Genomic DNA, 21,036 nt, shown 5'->3' with positions numbered 1-21,036 from the left:
ACTACAAGTTGCAAGCAAAAATATAAATCTATTTCTTTTAAGAGCAACTAATGAAATCCGCAAAGCACTACAAGTTGCAAGCAAAAATATAAATTTATTTCTTTTAAGAGCAACTGATTAAATTCGCAAAGCACAAGTTGCAAACAAAAATATAAATCTATTTCTTTTAAGAGCAACTAATGAAATTCGTAAAGCACTACAAGTTGCAAGCAAAAATATAAATCTATTTCTTTTAAGAGCAACTAATGAAATTCGCAAAGCACTACAAGTTGCAAGCAAAAATATAAATCTATTTCTTTTAAGAGCAACTGATTAAATTCGCAAAGCACTACAAGTTGCAAACAAAAATATAAATCTATTTCTTTTAAGAGCTACTAATGAAATTCGTAAAGCACTACAAGTTGCAAGCAAAAATATAAATCTATTTCTTTTAAGAGCAACTAATGAAATTCGTAAAGCACTACAAGTTGCAAGCAAAAATATAAATCTATTTCTTTTAAGAGCAACTAATGAAATTCGTAAAGCACTACAAGTTGCAAGCAAAAATATAAATCTATTTCTTTTAAGAGCAACTAATGAAATTCGCAAAGCACTACAAGTTGCAAGCAAAAATATAAATTTATTTCTTTTAAGAGCAACTGATTAAATTCGCAAAGCACTACAAGTTGCAAACAAAAATATAAATCTATTTCTTTTAAGAGCTACTAATGAAATTCGTAAAGCACTACAAGTTGCAAGCAAAAATATAAATCTATTTCTTTTAAGAGCAACTAATGAAATTCGCAAAGCACTACAAGTTGCAAGCAAAAATATAAATCTATTTCTTTTAAGCGCAACTGATTAAATTCGCAAAGCACTACAAGTTGCAAGCAAAAATATAAATCTATTTCTTTTAAGAGCAACTAATGAAATTCGCAAAGCACTACAAGTTGCAAGCAAAAATATAAATTTATTTCTTTTAAGAGCAACTGATTAAATTCGCAAAGCACTACAAGTTGCAAACAAAAATATAAATCTATTTCTTTTAAGAGCTACTAATGAAATTCGTAAAGCACTACAAGTTGCAAGCAAAAATATAAATTTATTTCTTTTAAGAGCAACTGATTAAATTCGCAAAGCACTACAAGTTGCAAGCAAAAATATAAATCTATTTCTTTTAAGAGCAACTGATTAAATTCGCAGTGTACACCAGACTCATTCCATATTTTTTTGCTTTTCTTACATGAAAAACAAAGACATACATGTCACAAGAAAAATAATTGCTTCAAAATTTTCAACCTCAAAATGAAATATTTCGAGAAATAAATATCAGACATTTAATATATACATAAAAATACTAGCATACTGCTCAGCGTTATTCGGTCGTAAAATACGTATAAATATTATATTTTAATTAATGTAGAATTCTTATTTATTATAAACAGCAATACCGTAGGTATTAAACGTAACGTTAAATTCCTTTAAGAAATGAAGTTAAAAAAAAACGGAAAGAAAACTGTGACATGTCCATGCGAGTATTATGTTTTTTTCTAAACGGTTAACTTTTTGTAAGTAAAAAAATAATGTTCTATTTGAGACCGAAATCAAAAATTTAAGACAGCGAGTCAAATATGATAACTACTAGTTCAGTTTGATACGGTCTTTAAAAAGTAATTTCAAACCTGGTTATTCTTAACATAAGGAATTTGCCATATGAACATTTGCGCATGCGCAATCGTAAAACAGTTCCTAAACAGATAAAAATTCGATGACACCCAAGTACAAACTTTTAAGTTTTAACCTTGTTTTTCGGATGAAAACAGATTAAAAAGTTTATATACCAAATTTAATGCTCTATCCAGGATATTAAATACTTTTTGATTATTGCTCTATCTATTATATTGAGCACTTCTGTAAGCGATGAGACCCCAAGAGCACCACTGAAATCAATTTTGTGAATCCTTCTTTCTTGAAGAGAAATTATTTAAGTGATCAGAGAAAAAAAGCCAAAGGCCTGCAGAGCGCTACTAAAAGCACTAAATATAATTAAAGACACTCCCACAGTACTACTAAACTAAGACTTACCCTCCTTTCTTTGCATTTATAAACACAAAAATAAATTCACATCAAATATTTTTTCGACTTCATTGCAACAGGACAAGTTTGTTAGAAATGACACACAAAAAAATTGCTGGCATCATTTCTAGCCGAAACTTACACGCTGTCAACGCAAAACAATTTCTTAATACATTCAATTGTATGCTTAAGTGTGTTGGTGTATGCGTCCGTGCCAAATGTCCGATCGACAAGTTCTCCTCTTTACTTTCTTTTTTGTTTCTTCAGGTTTCTCTGCGTATTCTTTTTTTTTTCAAACTGATTGCTCATCTACATGCGTATATCACTGTCTTCTGTCTCTCTCTCTCTCTCTCTCTCTCTCTCTCTCATATATATATATATATATATATACGTTTTATTTTTTTATTACCGTTTTTTTTTCTGTTTAGTTACATTATTGTTTCAGCTACGCGACCGTTTTTTGGTTGTCGTGTAGCCTCCTCAGACTTTACAGAAATGTTCGTTTATGGTGGAATGAAAGAATGAATGACGTCAAGGGAGGGATGCGAGAAAAGCGGAAAAAGAAAAGGGAACATCATTCATTCTATCATTCCACCATAAACGAACATTTCTGTAAAGTCTAAGGAGGCTGCACGACGGCCAAAAAACGGTCGCATAGCTGAAACAATAATGTAACTAAACAGAAAAAACGGTAATAAAAATAAAATACATATTTGCTCTACAACAGTATTGAGCACTTTCTGCAGATTTTTATTAATTACCATTTCTACTAAATATATATATATATATATACATATATATATATATATATATATATATATATATATATATATATATATATATATATATACATACAAGCTAGAAAAGCATTTCATCCAAGGCATGAAAATTGTTAAACAAAATGTTTTTACTATAGGCTTTAAAAATAAAGGTACAAGATTCAATTTGAAATTTATTTATCTTCAAAGTGCACTTTTATAAATTTTACAAAGTAAGGTATAAAAATCTAATTTAAATTGAATCAAAAAAATTACCTTGGATTTATTTTATGTAATGTGCATTCTGTTGCACTTTTTAAAAAATATCATTGAAAATTTTATAACTATATCATTAATTGCTAGATGAAAGATAATGTTTTTATAAATCCAATGTACATAACGAGAAAAATAGAGATGAAAATTTCAAAAGAAATGTATAACTGGTTACGGTCAATAGTAGTCCTCGCTAGCGAAAGTTTTTTTTTTTTTTTTTTTTTTTTGTTATTATTATTATTATTATTATTATTATTTTTTATTTATTTTTTTTTTTAAACATTGTGTCCTGCTCTTTCGCGCGAGGACTAATATATATATATATATATATATATATATATATATATATATATATATATATATATATATTAACATTAAACATTTTACATTTCAACATTTCCATGTCTTGTCGGAAATCTTATTTGTTGACTCTTTACTTTGAACTCTCGCTGACACAACGTCCAAAGGTACTTAAGCTCCTTCTTTTCACGTGTTAATGGCCTTGTGAAAAGACATTAATCTCCGAAGTCAATTATGGCTTTATTAAATTGGTTCGAATCTTCGAACTTGCGGTAATTATTACTTCGTATACTGATGATTGCTTAAGCATAAAATACTAGTATCTGTAAGTATAAAATTCTTTATGTTTATTAAAAACACAGAAACACAGTATCACGAGTACCTATTTAAGTTTTTAATATAAGTAGGAACTGAAAACCTGTCTCAGAAGAGACGAATGTGCTTCGTTGACATAATGGATATCCTATGGGGTCAACGAAATCATCTAGCCAAAACCAGAAAATAATCGACTAATACACCTCAGTAACTGATAGTTTCATTTTTATGGGTGGTAACGCCTAGTGCTACTAAGACCAAACTCCTTTCCTCTAACAATTATAAGAAACCTTTCAAGCCACCGATTGCCTGAGAATCCAACATTCAAACTTCTTGACACACACAACAGAAAGTTGAATGACTGCATAGAAGACACTCTCAAGTTTCTAGCCTAATGAATCCAGCACTGTCTACCAAACTCCATCCCTGTGCTTGCTGTATAAGTATTTCTATGGAATGTACTCCGACGAACTTATTGCACCCGTATCCACATCTACGCATGTAACCAAGACTAACTCGATCCGTTTCAAAATATCCCCTCATCACTATGGAAGTAACCAGATTCCGGAAATTATTTACCCTAGTAGATTTTGTTTCGAATCGCATGCTATTGGACTTTTCGCTCTGTTTTCTGTTTTCTCAATATGCAGAAATTAAAACGTAATATGAACAAGCATCTTGCCAATTAAATTTCCAGCATGAAAACTAATGATAAATAAGTTTGTTTTAAATGGAAAAACGATAAATAATTTAAAAATAGAAACACGATAAATAAATTTATTAGAATAGAAAAAACTATTAAAATGTAAGTTTACAATGCGAAATCGATAAGTTAGTTTAAATTAAATAATAACGATGAAGTAGAAGAAACAATAAAAAGTTAGTTGAAAATTGAACAGCGATAAAATAAGTTTAAAATAAAAAAAAAACATCAAAACTTAGTTGAAAATTAAACAGCGATAAAATAAGTTTAAAATAAAAAAACGATCAAAACTTAGTTGAAAATTGAACAGCGATAAAATGAGTTTAAAATTTAAAAAAAGATCAAAACTTAGTTGGAAATTGAACAGCGATAAAATGAGTTTAAAATTTAAAAAAAACGATCAAAACTTAGTTTCAAATATGAAAAGATTAATGAGTTAGTTTAAAATAGTAAAACGATAAAGATTTGATTTATAATAAAATAGCGATAAAAACTTTATTTAGGTAGACAAACAATAAATACTTAGTTTAAAGTAGAAAATAGTTCAATATAGAAAGAAATATGAAAATTTAGTTTAAAATAGAAAAACGGTAAAAACTTAGTTCAACATAAGAATGATAATAACTTAGTTGAACATAAAACGATAAAAACTAAGTCTAACATAGAAAAACGATAAAATTTTTATTAAAAATAGAAAAACAATACAAATTTAATTAAAAAAAGGAAAAGCGATAACAATTAATTTAAAATAGAAACATGATATATAAGTTAGTTTTAAATAGCATAATAACTGTTAAGTTTGCAGGTTGAAGCAAGTAACGTAGAAAGCAATACAAATGACGACTCAACAAACGAAGGTAGATCAAATAAGAAGTGTATTAGGAAAAGGTATATTTACAGGATATTTACATAATGGTGTCAAATAAGAGAGTCTTTGCTGGAGAAACATATCTGCTCTCGGTGGCCTTCGGTGGCTTCTGGTGAACACACACTCAGACTAACTGAGGCTTCCTATTTATGTGTAATTACTATCCACATATGCAAATGAATGTGTGCCACCACAACACCCTCCTCCCAGGATTTGAAGTCGCACAGATTTCAATATCTTTTTCTCTTGGGATTTAACATCAATGGTTCATTAAACTTTCTTTTTCTACCTGATCTTCGGGGTTCAGGTGTATATTGAGGCGGTTTCAAATTAAAGGATTCGTATATGATGTCCATGGTTTCCTCCTCTTCGACTACTGTTGTATAATCACCATCTTGAATGTGGCGTTTTTTTTATTTGGTTCAGGTGCCTTTTATATATATTTTGTGGGCCTTTAATCATGTTAATTTTTATTTTTATTTCGGACTATTAGTCTCATCTTTATTAGTTGTTTTTTTTGGATCTTTTTATTGGTTCACAACGTTTCGGCCAACTTCCTCTGGCCTTCGTCAGGTGGTAACCGCGACGGATAGGAACTTCGAATCTCCTAACTGCATTCTCAGCCATCACTGCCATCCGTAGTTGTTGTCGTCTCACCACATTTTTGACCAATTAACCTCTGGCACGCTTTGGGTGGGATTGAAACCGCTATCTTCAGACAATGTTCATCTGGAACCGTAGAGATTCAACGTCTCTATCAACTGCGCCAATAAAAATTAACATATAATGCTCATCTCAAAAAATGAATTCCAATTAAGGAATAATATATATATATGCCTTTAATCATGTATGTACAATCACCAATGCGTTTATGCACTACTTCACATTCCCAGTAAGAAGTGTTATTCCTGTAGCACTTGAAATATACTCGATCTCCCGAGTTATATTTCTTTCTTATTATGTGTGTAGTGTTTCGGACAATTGCCTGTCTTGGCAATAGTTTATCAAACGCTGATTTCACCTTTCTGGCAAACATTAAATCGGCTGGTGATATGTTTGACGGGGTAATAGGGTGCGGTGTTATCCTATACATTTGCAAAAATTGTTGCAAAGCTTTTTCCGTTGGTATCCCAATGGAATCTTTCAACGCTCGTTTTAACGTGTCCACGAACCTCTCCGCGAGGCCGTTCGAGCTTGGATAATACGGCGGAGTAGTGATATGCTTTACTTGGAACGTGTTACAAAATTCCTTAAAGTCTGTGGATGTGAATTGAGTTCCATTGTAAGGATACATAATACTTGTAAGGTGGTATTACAAAAGTTCGTTTATAGATGAACATACAAAACACATTTACCTTTTCGGTTGTAAAGACGACACGAGACAACACAGTTACATAATTATTAATGGTGATTTCTTTATTAATCTATCGGTCGATTGATGAAGTCAGGAATTCAAGCCTTTTCGACTACATGGTCTACTCTTCTCCCTTCGCCTCTAAGGGACTCCCATTCCTCAACTATATTCATCAGTGTGTATGATCTTCTCCGATTATCTGATCCTAATCTAACTTCGAACCCTCCATTCATATATTGAGAAATCTCCTTTGTTTATGACGTCAGAAGTGTGGTTTCCAACGTGACTAATTTTTACGTGGATTTATATATGTCTGTCCAAACACACTTTTTGCAAACAAAGAATTCTCAATCCTAATGGTTTAATATCTAACCTATTTTTTTAAATATTTTTAACTTGCATTGTCCATTCTTTAAACTGGCATATTTAATATTATTAGTCATTCTAAAAGAATGGACTATCGCTTTTTTCCGGCATAAATAATATTTAGCTATTTCTAAAAGAATTAACAATGGACTGCATTCCTAGGATTTCAATTATCCAATTGCCTATAGGGTTCGATTCTTGCATTTTCCTAATATCAATTTCACTTATCTAGTCTGTCTTCTTATTTACATGAGAAAAGGATAGCCCTTTCGTGTAACGCTATCATATCTAAATAGTGTTTTAAATTTGCTTATTTGAACGTTGTTCATGTTTGCATTCATGTTTGGAAACATAAATCGATGAAGTGACGCAAAAAGCTGTAATTATTTTTGTCTAATCTTTGAAGTTTCATTCATGAGTAAATCGAAATAGCAATGTTGAAATAACTTCAGGTTTAAGATTGTAAGGTTTCCGTTTTCAGAAATTACATTTGATTTTTTTTTTTTTTTGCTATGAATATAGTATTTACTAGAAATGCAATATTTTCTATATCTGAAAAAAGTTGGAACCACAAATATAGTAAATTCTTGTCATTTTAGTTTAAATATTATTTAAACACTAGCAGGCGGCCAAACGTTGCCCGGTAGTAAGATAAGCTTAAATGTGATATTTTTATTCTATGCAGATTATGTGTTTACTATGGAGACAATTATTAATTGATTATTCTATTAAACCTACTATATAGTAATGAGATCCAAACTACATACACACACACACGCACACACACACACACACACATATATATATATATATATATATATATATATATATATATATATATATATATATATGTGTGTGTGTGTGTGTGTGGGTGTGTGGGTGCGTATATATATATATATATATATATATATATATACTAGCTGTACCCTGCCACGCGTTGCTGTGGCTCAAATTGGCGCAATGGAAAAAGTTCTAAAATGAGAAAAAGCATGTTTCTTATAGGTTTAAATTTCCATTTTACATGGGTACACAGTTTTTGTTGTTCCATTTTCTTAGCTGATATAGAGATTTTCCGGTTTGGTGACTCTTGAATATGTAACATAAATTGTCCATGTGAAAAAACAGTCAGTGTGTAACTGTAAGGCCCACAATTGTAAAGATTGTTCCCTGTGCTTTGTTGATGGTTATTGCAAATGACAATAAAATTGGAAAGTGCAATTTGCTAAAGTGTAATGATGTATACAGTGGAATCATAGGAATGCATGGAATGAAGATATATTCATCTGTGAAAGGTCCTGTTAAGATTGCTGTTTCTATGATACTGTTTGTTATTTTTTTTTTACTGCAAGCTATGTGCCATTGCAAAGCTTGGATTGGTTTATATTTCACATGATAATTAGTACACCAAATTTCAGTTACAATACATGCGGTGGCATCCCTGGCAAATATAACTGTTGGATAATTAACCACTTTATCTGCTTTCACAACAGTGTCGATGGATTTGTATTTGACTACCTCACTTGGAATTTTACATTTAATTATAGCGTTAAGTTCATGGGCATCTTTGTATTGACCTGCAAGAATAGCTCATTCACTCAGTCAAATGGAATTCTTATATTTTGAATATCTGCAAAAACCTTTTAAACTAACTATTCTTTTGAGGAAATAAAATTACAGAAATTACAGAAGTTAAAAGTCAAAGAATTTTGCCCTTAACTCTGATCAGCTGGCACTTTTTGTACCCAATTTCCCACAAATGATGCAAAAGTTTTTGTGCGGATCGAACAGTCTGCAACTGTACATGCATATTTTGAGTTAAGTTTAATGTCTTCACATGGAACAAAAAAGTAGAGTATTTGAGGCAAGCATTTATTTCATCTGCTGGTGTTGATTGAAGAATAACAGGTAACATTTGTCTGAAATCTCCTGCAAGCAATATTACTGCATACCCAAATGGTCTGACATTGCCACGCAAATCTTGCAAGGATCGACCAAGAGCCTCAAGTGATTTTTTGCGTACCATTGTGCATTCATCCTAAACAATAAGTTTGCATTTCTGCAATATTTTTCCCCATATTGGATGTTTTGGAGATGTCAAACATGAGATTTTTGAAAAGTTGAATGTTTTAAAGTAGAATAAATAATTCTTCTACTTGGCAGCAAGGTCGCAGGTATTCCTCATGCAGCAAGGGCTAAGGCTATGTCATTTTGTTACCAAATGGCTGCCAAAATCAATTTAATTAGAAAGGTTTTACCAGTTACTTCTGGTGCTGTTCAAGGTAGCAGTAATTTCCAAATAACTTCTATTCTCACAGTCAGTAAATTAGGTGATTAAAATAGGATTTATCCATGTTTTGACAATGCCTTATTCACTGTAATTAATTTAGGAGACTAAAATAGGATGAGGGATTAGAGATGGACAGATAGAGAGGAAGATATATAGATAGAAAAGAGACAGTGAGAGGAAAATAGAGAGATAAAGGGATTGATAGATAAACAGAGAGAGAGTTGGAGTGTTAGAAACAGAGAGGGATGAAACAGAGGAAAGGAGAGAGATAGAGTGAGTTAGAGAGAGAAAGGGGCTCAAAGAGAGATGGAGAGGGTGATATAGAGAGAAAGATAGATTGAGAGAGGGAAAGGGAGAGATGGATAGAGAGAGATATTGAGAGAGGGGGAGAGAAACAGAAGGTGAACTACACTTCACCGTTTTTTTCTTCGTTCAGTAGAGAAGAAATCTTTCGAGACTGAGGCAATTTTAATGTTTTGTTATTATCCAGAGTACCCCTTTTTTTCGGGGGGGGCTAGATTTTCCTCGCATTAGAAACCGACCGGGTTATCTGTACTTTCACTTAACAAATTAATAAAAGAAAAACATATTGTAAAATTTGAATTTAACAGGAAAATACTATTTTAAAAAATAGCACGGTAACATAAGTGCCACTAGGTACTCCTTGGGCGTTGAGTTCCATGGCGACCAGCATAATTATTTAATGGTCGCTCCCTTAGCCCCCCCCCAGTTAAGGCTAATGCATGCGCACGTAACATTTTTTTATTTACTGACGTTGGCTTAGTAACTAAACGATTTATTGATAATTTCGTAACCCTTAAACGCATGCCGGAAGATTTAAATTGGTTCATTATTGTTGTAATGAAAAAAAAAAGTTTCATTCAACACAAAACCAAAAACACATATTAATGATAAATGATTTATTATTCTATTCATTGAAATTTACTAATTTTTAAATTAAAAATTTTTAAAAAAAGTTAATAAAAAAAATAGTTGCTTATGTGCGCATAAACAACTTTTCTTTTTTTTTTAGATTAGGTCCACCTTATAATCACCACTTTTGGAGGGGGGGCTATTTACAAAATTTAACTGATATTTGTTGTCAGCATAACCACCCGAAAATACTATTTAAAAAAAAAGGAGGGGTTCAGTGCCCGTGGCAGAGAAGTAGATTTATTTATCAATAAAAGTTGCGGAGAAGTAAATTTATTTATCAATAAAAGTCGTCATTTAAAAAGAAAATTGTGGAGATGGACCTAAATGTTTTGTTTTCGCACTATTCAACAATTTGTTCATCTGCGCATGTAAATTAAAAAATATTTGTAAAAGTGAGAAGTTATTAGTAAATGATTTAGTTTTTTTTTTTAATTTATTTATTTATTTTTTTTTACATTAGATCCACCTCCACAAATGTTAAGAACGGCTTTCAGAATAAACACCCCCTACCTCTCCATGTTAACAACGGATTTCGGAATAAACACCATGGGGGGATATTTAAAAAAAAGTCGATAAAAGTCGTCATTTAAAAAGAAATTTAAAATCAAATGTTTGTAAAAAGTGAGAAATTATTAATAAATGTTTAGTAACATTTTTCGGTGCTAATGCAGAGAGTGATCTGCGCTATTTTTTAAATCGTGTTTTTTTTTTAATCAATTGCAAGGTTAAAGTACAGAATAGGTACAAAACACCCTCCCCCATGTTAAGAATGGCTTTTTAAATAATAACGTTATTATTTAAGCATGGATTGGATCACTCTCTGCATGAGTACCCATTTTTCTTTTAATATTCATAAAAAGTAAAACTTTTTTCAAAATAAATAAATAAATAAATAAATGTTTGTAAATGTGCAACTTCGTTAATTTTACGACTCGCCCCAGCATATTATAAACACCCTAACTTCCCCATGTTAAGAACGGCTTTCGAGGTTTATGGAAGGGCGTTTTTTTTTGTTTTTTTTAACATGGGGGGTAGGGTGTTTATAATACGTTGAGGCATGTCGTAAAAATGAAACAGTTTAGAAAAAGTTAAAACAAACTTTTTTATGTAAACAATGCCGTGAAAATAAACTAAACAATTAAAACGTAATGTTTCATGAGTGAAGCCTTAACATAAATAAAATTTAAAAAACATAAGTACATAAATGTATTTAAAGTTTTTAAATATGGGATTATTATTATTATTATTATTATTTTTGTGTTTGTGTGTGCTAATGCAGAGAGTGATCCGCGCTATTTTTTTAAAATCGTTTTCCACGTTTAAAGTTTAATATGTTTTTATTCAATTGTAAGGTTAAAGTACAGAATAGGTACAAAACACCCTCCCTTCCCCATGTTAAGAATGGCTTTTTAAATAATAACATTATTATTTCAGCACGGATCACTCTCTGCATGAGTAAGTTTTTTTGTTTTTTTTTTACTTATCGAGTTAACAGAAAATGAAATCTTTCGTCAATTCGTGGCTGTGAAATGAATCGAACCGGAAGTTCAGTTTTATCAACAGAACAGATTCGCAGTATAAAAAAATATATTTATTTTATTTAATATTTTAATTTTAATAAATCGCGAGGTAAATTTATTTCAATAACATAAAAACATACCTCGACTCTAAAGATGGGTTGTCGTAAAATTTCAAATAAATTGGTAACTTAGAAATAGGGTTTTATTTGTTTAGAACGAACCAACTTTACATTTTTATATATATATATATATATATATATATATATATATATATATATATATACTTTGTAAGCAAAATCAAGACATTAAAGGTGTTGATGGCAACAAAAAGTGTATTTCATTTTACGTTACAATTTTTTCTATGCCCGGTCCACAATTTCAAACATCATATCGTTTGAAAATTTTCAAAAACCAGCATTTCTTCAGACTTTATGAATAAAAACACTCTTGACAATAGAACATTGTTTGAAGAGAAAGAAAAAGAAAGAAAAATTCCCTTAACGGAAAAAGCATGTGAGAAACATTTACCCTTGAGGTAACCTCCACGGAAAACCCATTTAAATATTAATATATCACCTAATTTTCGTATCCTTATTTAAGAACAAAGTCATAAGAAGTTTCCATAAAAAACCCTTAGCCATTTAAAAAAAAAGTCTTATATCCCATTCGTTGAGTTCCTAAATTATATTTCACTATTTCTTTATTTCACATAATTAATTCTTTTAAAAAGATTTTTTAAATTTTTATTTCTATATTTATAATATGGCCATAACAACCTTGCATTAACGTTACGGTTAATTTTAGTTTCGTATTAGTGGCAAGTAATGTTTACAACTTATCGTTATTTTAGAACTTAGATTAAGACCATTTTAGGTTTAATGTTTAATTGAATATGAGAATAAAGAAAAAGACTGCATGATATATATATAAATCCTTATACAACATTTCGAGTAAAAGATTCTGATCAATTTATCATTATTTAATGTTTTAAAATTCATTATCATTTTAATTAAATATGTTTTCATATCGTTACTAAAAAGCAATTACGAAGAGAGATAATCCAATTATGTTGTTATTGCTAATAGTTAATTATGTTGGAAAAGAGGTCAATTTTATTCCCTATAACAGCTAAAGGGAGATAATTCAGGGCGTTTGATGTTTTCGGTCTAGTGATTACTAGAAAGCGTCTATGATTTAATAATTAATTTAATCAAACAAGTCCAGAACGTGCTACGATAGCTTATTTAACAAATTAAAGATATAAATTATGTTTTTAATCTTAAAAACTGTTTTTTTACCCATAGGTTTAACCCACATCTGTTATTAGTCCAATAACAACTTAGGTTGCTCCTGTCTTCAAAGCCAGAATTATAATTCGTGCGTTGTATTCTTGGGTATCTAAGCAAAGTGGTATATATCCTATAATTATAATTCTGACAGCAAAACCACCCAATAGCTACAAATGTGTTTCACTCCGATGAGAAGACGTCCAACCCTGCATTTAAACCCTGCATTAAAATTTAATCCTAACATCCGATGATCCTTATTGTTGTAAAAAGTTATACTTCAGTTACATTTAAGGCATGATAGCAGAAATCTCTTCCTGTGGAGACATCCTTCTATGGCATCTAGTCTTTTATTCAAAATTTCCTCTTTGGAATTCACTATGTAAAAGACTTCCAATAAACATAGATTGCACCTTTTTATTGGTCTGTACTTCCTTCCCCTGTCCACTACTGACCATTTTAATTCAAAATCTACATTATTTCTATTAAATTCCTTGACCTAATCATCTAATGCAGTTGTATTCCTCTTTTTTTATTTTTAATGCCGATTCTTGTACCCTTCCCCTGCTATCGTTTACACCATCCCTATTAGTATTCTCGGTTTTTATCTCGCATTTATACACTATTTCCGACGTTTAGACATTTCCCACCCAACGGACAATTTCCAGGTATTCCGCAATTACATTTTCTGTCTAAGATACTTTCATTTGATGCTAATTCGTTATTATTCCTTATTTTGCTGATTTTTCTATTGTTGGAGCTGATTATAGTATTAGTTAAGTTGTTAGATGTTGAGAAAGATAATTTTAAAGTTTCTATTTATTATTTTGCTTAGTTTATTCTCCGGGGGGAAGTTTTGGTTTATCATTCTATAGAATTCCCTAGATATATTATTTTTTATATGCTCGCTGAATGATGGATTGAACCAAACTTGTCTCTTGTGTCTATTTCTCTTATTAATGGTACCACCCTCATCCTTACCTGTTCTGCTGTTATTATTTCCCCCCCCCACCGTTCCTATTCTTTTGATCACTTTCAACGTTTCCCTTATTGATTTTTGTTTTTTTTTCTAGCTTTCATTGCCATGTTATACGAGATTGTGCAGTAAGGTTTGTTGTTCTTACTATTATTGGTTCTATTATATTCAATTTTTTTCGTTGTATCCCGATCTCATAACGACATCATTGTAGTATTCCTTGTTTTTATCAAAAAGACTCTCATTCTTAGAACGTTTTGAAACTCTTTTAGGAATGTTGGGGATCAACGCCTTCTTCATGCATTTCAGATGGTTCGATCGGTAATCTATGTAGAATGTTTTCTGGTTGGGCTTGTGATAAGGTTCATATGTGTTATTGTTTAAGTTGAGGGTAACGTCTAGAAAGTTAACTATCTTATAATTGCTGTCAATTGTTATCTCTAATCCAAATTCCTTTAAAATAAATTTTAATGTTTTTTGTTGATTTTTCCGTGATACGATCGCTAGAATTAGCTACGAAAAGTTCGTCATCCCTATAAAATCCCCCATTTAAACCTGGACTTTTCTTGTCTATCTCTTTTAGTAAGTAAAGACCAACCAAGTCAGTAACCTGCGAGGAGTCAACAATGAACTATCCCATTGTACTAGGGCAACTTCAGCGTTCCCTGAATCTATGGGATTCGTTGGAGAAACCTCCATGGCCTGGCCACCGTATTCTCCAGACCTGAACTCCATTGAACATCTCTGGTCAATATTAAAAAGAGGGTTTATGAGGGAGGAGAGCAATTTACTTAAAAGGATGAGCTGTGGAGGAAAATAGTTGATGTCTCCAGAGCCATAACTTCTTTGCAGATCAAACAATTAAATCCTCGATGGACAAAATGGTTGTTTAAAGTTGTTTTAAAAAGAAATAGTGGATATGTCGATAAATAATTCGTTTATTTTAGGCTTAGCACCTAACATGAACTTTTATTTACTATTCTTGGAGAGAAAAATCTATATATCTATGAAAGTGAACGTGTCTGTGTGTCCGTGTACATTTCCCTACGCAAGAACTCTGTCAATTTTAAGTCTACATACTCGAAATTTGATATCCAGGGTACTGAGATTTGGGAAAATCGATGTGACTGGTTTTCGGTCAGAAATGTGGTTGTTAAGGGGTCAACGTTCAACGATTTGACTTTTGAGAACTCCTCCGACAATTTTGGGTCTAAACACTTGAAATTTTAGATATAGGTTTCTTAGACATGGATCTAACTTAATAACTTGATTTGAGCCCAAAACAATAAATGTTAAGGGGTCATAATAGGAGTCAAAGCTAAAAAAAATTACCGTTTTATCTTTTTTTTTTCTCGGCATACACCCCAAACACTCGGGCAACGCCGGGCACCCATGCTAGTATATCTATAAAAGTAAACGTGTCTGTGTGTCTGTCTGTCTGTGTGTCTGTGTACATTTTCCTTCGCAATAATTCTGTCAATTTTTATTCTAAAGACTCGAAATTTGATATACAGGGTACTGAGATTTTGGAAAATCTATGTGATCTGTTTTTGGTCAGAAATTTTGCTGTTAAGGGGCAAAGTTCAACGATTTGACCTTTGAGAACTCTACACAACTCCTCCGACAATTTTGGGTCTAAACACTTGAAATTTTAGATATAAGTTCCTTGGACATTGATCTAACTTAATAACTCGATGTGAGCCCAAAAGAATAAATTTTAAGGGGTCATAATAGAGGTCAAAGTTAAAAAATTGACCGTTTTATTTTGTTTCTTTTTTTTTTGTTTTTGCTCAGCATACACCTCCATACACCCGGGCAACGCCGGCACCCATGCTAGTATAATAAAAAATAAAGTTTTCGTTATTAGACCTTGTATTTTGCCCAAAAACACTTTAAGAAACCTGCAATAAAGCGATGAACAATGGAAATTCCTTGATAAAGAATAAAATATCATACTTTCGTGAATATCGCATGATTTTGAATAAGATTTGGGAAATAATTAAACTTGAAGCAGTCTTTTGGTGATACAATTTTAATTTTTTGTGGCATTTAGTAAGTGAAATATTGATATTTTACTAATGTGAAATAAAGCAATTGACACGGTTTACATAAATTCACTTGTCATCCCTCTTTTAATAGATGAAATCGTCCGATCGTCGAAGACAAGATTCAAGCAATTACGCAGGCATATATATGTATATAAATTCATCTGCCATCCCTTCTTTAAACGACGAAATCGCCCGATCGTCAAAAACAACATGAAAGCAAACAAGAAAACAAGTAAAGTCCGCAGAGTTTTTTTTTGGGGGGGGGGGTTATTGTTTTTTTTTTTTGTTTTTTTGTTGTTTTTTATTATTATTATTATTATTATTATTATTATTATTATGATGATGATGACGATGATGATAATGATAATAATAATAATAATAATAATAATAATAATAATAATAATAATATGCTGATAGCCTTTGTTTATTTGTTATGATCCGTATATTAGTATAAAATCGGCAATACCAACAGCCAGACACAAAATGTGAATAATAATAATAATAATAATAATAATAATAATAATAATAATAATAATAATAATAATAATAATAATTAATGAATAGAGAAATAACACCGTTTTTTTATTAAACAATTTTAACAAGTTGATGCTATGCTTTCTTACCGCAAAATCGTCAGATAAAAATTCTCAAATCAATATAACTTTCTTAAAATCTTTTATTTAATCGTTTCATTTTGACTCTATTTTAAAATGGACAAATATGAAATAGTTTCGCTTAATGACATGAGCTTAAACACCAATCCAAGTGAAAGATGAGAATGTGAGGACATAAAAAACATCAGCGTTTCAAGATGATAACTTTAAATAATAATAATAATAATAATAATAATAATAATAATAATAATAATAATAATAATAATAATAATTGATTCGAGCGATGGCGGGTCGCTGGATCAATTATTATGATTAGAAAAATAAACAATTAGATTGGGAAAAAGTGATTGATAGGAAATAATAATAATATCACTACAAACGAACATGAATATAGGAAATAGACGTAAACATGATTTTTAGTTTGCATGAACAAATAATTAGATTGAGCTTGCATCAGCTGTTAGTCTGAGACACGTAATGAGATGTAGATTTGGAGAGATTCTAGTCAGTCGTTAGCTGGAGATCAGAAAGAACGGTCGACTCAAAGGGGGAGTTGGTGTCTCCATGACGCAGGGAGCGGCGTTTCGTCGGGCAGCCAAGATATAAAGATATTGTAATCTTTGAAGATGTCGGCTGAAATCATGAAAATAAATGTTCGTAAATAATTCAGGTATGTGTTGTGTTATTTACACGTGTTAAAAAGAACTGTTTGTCAACAACTGTTTCGATACGTCCACGTCAATCGTTTCCTGTTAGAACTGTTGCATAAATGTTAAAATATACACACTAGACGATCAACTAAATGATACGACGTATATACATACACGCATTTACACATACATGAATATACAGATAAAATATAAATGCCACTATTCAACGTGTACGTCGTTATGGAACATATTCATACACACAACGTAATATTATTTTAGTTGGTAAAAACATGTAACTGCCGTGAATTGCTCAGGTTATCTACATGGCGGTGCTTAGGCATATAGGAATTGATACGCGTTCAATTGATGTTTCATGAATCTAGTTGGCTTTTTCAATCAACCTATGATTAATATCGCGAAATGTGCAATATAGTTTCTTTCTCTGCGAAGCATATATAACAGATGAACCTTTATCTATCTATCTATCTATCTATCTATTATATAAAAGTCATTTTGTGTATGCGAGAGAGTGTTCCTTCCTCATAGGTTCGAAACGGCTAAACCTATCTTTTGCAAATTTCACATAAATGTATTTTATATGTCTGGCAGTATTCTTAGATATGTTTTGTACAGAAATTCACCTGATAAGTATCTAAAATACCCCAAAATATGATCCTGAAATTAATTTTTCTTTCTTATAGGTAAAGATAAAGGATTTTATAGGGGAAATATTTTATATTACACCGGCCAAGAGAAATAATAAAATCCCAGCAAATCATTTCTTCTTAAAAAACAAACAGATTTCTTGTGATCTGGAGATATAGCTGAGTGGTAGAGCATTTAACTACAGATCGAATGATCCCCTGTTTAAGGTCGGGTGTACCTCACCATTTTATTTTAATTTTTCTCATTAATGAGTTCAATTTACGATAAGACCAGGTGTACTATTTAAAATCGCCGTAAATCATTTCTTCGTTTGCATAACTTAAAATTAAGCATTAATCAGAAGTGCCTTTTACAGGGTATCCATCGTCAAACACAAATATCAGCTGAGGTGATATTGTAAACAAACACAGGCGGAGTTTGATGAACATTATTATTATTATTATTATTATTATTATTATTATTATTATTATTATTATTATTATTATTATTTATTTATTTATTTATTTATTTATTTATTTATGCGAATTGGTCCACCGGGCAAATTATTTCTCGCAATAAATAATATTCAATAGAGGATTGATTCTATAATACATACGCAATCTGCATAAATTAAAATATCAAGCGTACTATACGACCGGGCAACGCCGGGTGTAAGCTAGTATATCATATTTCTGTTTTTATCATTTTTGTTGACCACGTGTTCAAGACTACATCGTTCTCTTCATACGTGTCCGCCATATTTCGTGGGCGCCATTGTTGATAAGAAACAGGTGTCGTAAGAAGAAAAGAACAATGTAGAAGACAGTTGGATTTAAAAACACATGTATTTATCCCAGTTTATATAGACGAATCTAAAGTGTTAAGAACCACACATTATGTAAACAGTAGACGGAAAAGTACAAAACAAATGATACAATCGCTCCAATCGCAATGAGAAACAGACACGTTGAGAGACTAGCAAAAAAGGAACATTTGTTTTGATATACTAAATATGTACATCTTACTCACGTTGAATCTATCTCCGCCGTTGTATGCCAGATCGCCGATAAAGTGTACGACAAAGTCGTTTTGTTCTTTGACTAGTGTTTGAGAATTCAGTGGCTCGGTTAAAACAAGAACATTGTATGCTTAACATATGAGAATTTCTAAAGCATACTTTGAAAGGAGCAACAGACAACGCATATGTACCTTGAAAGTCGTGCCAGAAAGAAGAAGAATTTTGTTCTTAATTTTGCACGCATGCGCAGAACAAAGCTAAAATAGTCATCTCTGTTTGTACCTACAATGCATACCGAAGTAGCGATAACTCTGATTTAATAATGACAATGGAAATAGAATCGTATCACTCTATTAATTGACGAACTTAATTTGCTTCGTTTCATGCCTGAGAACATTAGAACATTTACATAATTGTGAATGCTAACACATTCTCAAACTGCTGGCGAATACAAGCTAGCAGCAGAAACCTTCGAGAATGATGTCCAGTCTATAGTGGAGCAGAGACAAAAATGGACAGTAATATTTGATGCTACACTGCACAGCCCCCTTTCTTTAACAAGAATAAGAAATCTTTTCATCCATCGATGGCCATGGTTAATAACATCCTATCTGAGACTCCATCATTCAAACTTCTTAACCTGACATTGACGGGTAACTTGAATTGGAGCAAATACATAGAATACGTTGCCAAGGCAGCTGCAAGGAAGAAACGTGATTTCCATCTCCTGTTACAAATGTTTTTCGTGTGTCAAAGAGTAATTGATTATTCGACAAAGTTGAGAACGCAAGTCAAATGCTGTCAACAGAAAAGGAAGCAAAACTGAAGAAACGAAGTTTTAAATAAATTTCGCTCATTAATTAAATTATTTATTCTTCTAACAATAGAAAACAAGGCCGATAGCCATTAGTCGCGTGCTCGCGTGTAATGAATGAATGCGTGAATGTAGGATTGATATGAAATTCTTAAAGATAAACTAAAATGACCGAAAATGGGCTGAAATGACTTAAATAAATAAAAAGTAAATGACTTAGAATGAATTTATTGAACTTAAGGATAAATTGAATGACCTTAAGAATGATTTGAATGCTTAAAAAATAACTGGAATCCTTCAAAAACAACTTGAATGATCTGAAGAATGACTTGAATGGCTTTGAGACTGACTGGTTGTAAAGTGGGTGATCATTTTACATTAAATTAATACAGAAAAGTTATCCCCCTCTTTATATCACAAAGTTACAAACATAAGTACAGCATGTAGTAAGAACAGATACTACACTTTGATCTTGGCCAAAAGGCCAAAAAAGGGTATTTATTTGCTCACCCACCGAGCAAATTAGGCAAGAGGCCGATTTTTAATGTGAGGAGTGAAGGGGAAATAGGGACCAACTCCCCGGGGAGTAGGAGAGCTGGATAGTGACAATTGATATGAAGGGTTGCCCCCTACATTGACCAAGGTCTTATATGTGGAGTTGGTATTTATTTGCTTCCCCACTGAGCAAATTAGGCACAAGGCTGATTTTTAATGTGGAGATAGAGGGAGGGGGGAAGGGGACCAGCTCCCGATTGGTGGGAAATGGGAGCTGGATAGTGACAATTTGTATGAAGGGTTACCCTACATTGACCAAGGTCTTATATGTGGGGTTTTCCCCACATATGGTCTTTGCTTGTAGTATCTCCCGGAACAGATGGTATTTATTTGCTCCCCCACTGAGCAAATTAGGCACAAGGCCGTTTTTAATGTGAGGTAAAAACCAGCTCCCCTAAAAGGGGTCACTCTGGTTACCAAAAATAATAATTGTCCCAGTATAGAGGGTTTCCTCTCCATTGACTGGTACAAATTATCTTAAGTGCAGTATCTCCCGGAACAGATACTACACTTTGATCTTCGCCAAAAGACCAAGAAAAGCTGAGTTCATTTTCTCCCCCCCCCCACCGAGCAAATTAGGCATTTTTAATGTGAGGACTGAAGGGGAAATGGGGACCAACTCCCCGGGGAGTAGGGGAGCTGGATAGTGACAATTGGTATGAAGGGTTGCCCCCTACATTGACCAAGGTCTTATA

General features: G+C 31.9%; 1 pseudogene; it reads right to left on the bottom strand.

The window, feature by feature from the left end:
* Positions 1 to 20,145: 20,145 nt before the first annotated feature.
* Positions 20,146 to 20,282, bottom strand: LOC145255003 (U2 spliceosomal RNA; annotated as a pseudogene).
* Positions 20,283 to 21,036: the final 754 nt, after the last annotated feature.

The sequence above is a fragment of the Euprymna scolopes genome, chromosome 30, assembly GCF_053919585.1.
Source record: "Euprymna scolopes isolate OS-2025 chromosome 30, ASM5391958v1, whole genome shotgun sequence".
Classification (NCBI taxonomy): domain Eukaryota; kingdom Metazoa; phylum Mollusca; class Cephalopoda; order Sepiida; family Sepiolidae; genus Euprymna; species Euprymna scolopes.
This window is presented reverse-complemented; position numbering and strand designations above follow the sequence as displayed.